Source organism: Rhamphochromis sp. 'chilingali' (genome assembly GCF_963969265.1).
Source record: "Rhamphochromis sp. 'chilingali' genome assembly, chromosome: 12".
Lineage (NCBI taxonomy): Eukaryota > Metazoa > Chordata > Actinopteri > Cichliformes > Cichlidae > Rhamphochromis > Rhamphochromis sp. 'chilingali'.
The window spans coordinates 25626838-25629931 of NC_137939.1; positions in this window are offsets into that span (position 1 = coordinate 25626838).

Sequence of the window (3094 nt, forward strand, 5' to 3'; positions counted from 1 at the left end):
TTATATTTTGTTCATAGCCTGTACATAGCTTGTACTCACTATAGCCTGTACATACTTATAGTTATAGAATATTCATAACATACTTCATACCGTGTACATTATAACATACCATAATAGACCCATTTCTGTAATATATCTATATTATTGCTAATATATATTGTAATATATCTATATCATGGCTAAAGCACTTCTGGATGGATGCAAACTGCATTTCGTTGCCCTGTACCTGTGACATGTGCAATGACAATAAAGTTGAATTCTATTCTATTCTATATTTAGCGTTGCAAAATCTTAACACTAAAACACTATTGGGGGTGCACTGACATAAAAAAAAGAAAGTAATCCACTTGGACTTTGGTTACTTAAACGGTTGGAGTACATGTAGACTCTTGTCTTTGCATTGGCAACCAACAACAGAATATTTGGCACTCTTTGCTCATGGCTGAGAAATTTTAAGAGCAGAAGCAGCTCTAGCGAGGGAATAATGATGGATTGTAAGGCAGCTGCTCTCCATTCGAAGGCGTGCCAATAACTAGCTGCTAATCAGGCTTGATACAGATGTGTTATGTGTTGATACAGAGAAAATACAGGAGAAAGCCTGGACTACAATCAAGGCATTTAAGGCAGTTTCTGGGGGAGAGAAGTGGGTGTTTTTACCTTTTTTTCCACTTTGAAAATGCATGAAATCTAAACAATATATACGCAAAAATAAAATTAAAAACCCCACAACTAATCTGGGCACTTTAACATAGCAGCACAGCTTTGGCTTACATTTATATGAATATGAAATATTAATGATTTTTTATATTGACTAAACTTTTGAGGGGCACATTATAACCCTAACAGAAATAAAGAAACAGTCTCTGAGTTAACAGGCTGCAAAAACATTTTCTGTTTTAAATTACCTGCAAAGTCCAAGAATTTATGACTGACCAAAAAACACTTATAATTCCAGATAGGATGACGTACACTAGAGGACATTTAGCTTCAGACACCTGATGAATTATAAAGTGAGAAACTCATGAAAATGTACGGTATTAATGACTCACTGCTTTTCAGAGAAGCCATCAAGTCTTCTACGGTTCATGACAAAATTACAAGTGGAAATTTACCAAAGACGTGCTGAGAGGCCGCTTCTTTTTCTTGGCTTCAAAGAGGATTATCTGATGCTCTTTGGCAAAATATAAAGTAGCGCTATGATCAATGTGAGTTAATTAAATCTTTGTTTACTTGGGGCCATAAACATGATTAATCTATATTTTGTTTCGGAGAATATCCAGTGAGCTTTTATCCACAGGATACAGCTAAAGTTTCCCTCTGAGTAACCTAGATTGACTACCTCTCATAAATGCCAGACACACTGGGATTGAAGTAGGATTGGCAGCCTTTTAGAATTCCTTCATTTTCATTTCCCTGCACAGCAGCAACATGCAGAGCACATATGCTGCCAAGAAGCCTTTGCAACAACAACGAAATATCTTAAGAATCCTCCAACCTTGATTCAAACACTTCCTCTATTTGAATGCTTCAAGCAGCAAGCATAATAGTCTTATAGCTTTTAAAAAGCTAATGTGGGCATGCTCACCCGTATGCAATAAGCCACTTTGTTTGTTGAAAACTCGCCAAGTGGCAAAAAAGCAGCTGCTATCTCTGCAGTCTCAAGGGGCTAGTTAATTTTAGAAAGATAATCTCCTGCAATATGCTGAGGGATTAAGACGTTAAAAGTCCCAACATGGAAAGACGATAAGACTGTATAGTCATGGACTGTGAGAGTCATCCAGTGTATTTTAGCGAATAGAAAACTATGTTATTGTGCTAATCAGCATGCAGATCAGGAAAAACAAACACCAGTTGTTCAATTACATGTCTGTGTAATTTGCGACTACCCCTCTCTGTCTGTGAGTCACAAATGATGATGACGATGATGGCAGTTCATCTTTGGCTATTACTATTGTCTCCCAAAGCTAAACTGCAGTACTTTCTCAAGAGATTACCTGCAGGAGAGGAATGCTACACTAAAACAGGGGATGCACTCTCTTTGGCTTAATCAATGTCATTTGCATATTTAGAATAAAAACTAATCCTCATCAAAGTGAGGTTCTCCACCTGAGGCCCTTTCTTGTCCTTTCCAAGCAATCCTTCTCTTATTAAATGATCCCTTGACGATATTCACCTTGCCAGAGAGAACAAAGCACACTCACACAGTGTGCAGAGGGAGGGGATACTACAGGGATGTTTGGACTCAGTATGAAAGCATGATGTGATGCAGAGAATAAAGACCTGGGGTATGCTGAGATGAATGCTAGAGAGAGTAGTGCAGCCGCGCTACAATGCTGTTTGGGTTTGGAAGTCAACCAAACAGTAAGTTCCAGGTGAATAACAATGTCTAGATTTGCAGGAATCAGGTTCAAAGACTGTGGGACTACAGCTAGCACAGCCAGGCCACCCACTTGCGTCTTGGGATGTGGCCAAGGTTTTTTTTTTTTTCTTTTCTCCTTTCTTCAGAGCACAGCCAGGGGTGACATTCAGGCTTCCCCTGCTGCTTCTCAGCTGTGCTTGTAGGAAACGCGTCACACACAGGGCACAAATATGCAAGTAAATACACCTGAAGCAAACCTACAGATAGGAGAGCCATTTCTCCATCAGAGGGATTTGTGTCACAGTAGAGGGTTGCTGAGCAAAAAAGAACTGGGTTTCAAAAGATCCCCTAAGGCCTCGTATTGAGGAGACAACCTCTTCCCTCTCAAGGGCTCCATTCTATATAAGATAAGCAAATTTACACTGGCAGACAAACGTGACTTTTTGCTGGTGCAGGAAGCGCTTAGGAGGAGGTATCATAGGTGGGCAAAGCTGATAAGATGACAGCTGGGATTGGAGAGCCTGGAAAACCAGCATGAAAAAGAGATGCCGAGAGGTTGGATTCCTCCAGGCCTTTTCATTTCAAAACATCCTTTATGTAAAGATCCATAAATCATCTGAGGTTTTAGGAGTCATAACCTGCCAGTCCACAGACTGATGCTCCTCTTCAAGCTTATTTCTTTATGGTAATATCCACCCCAGGGTGCTGTTTGGCTGAGGTTTTTTTTTCCTGGCT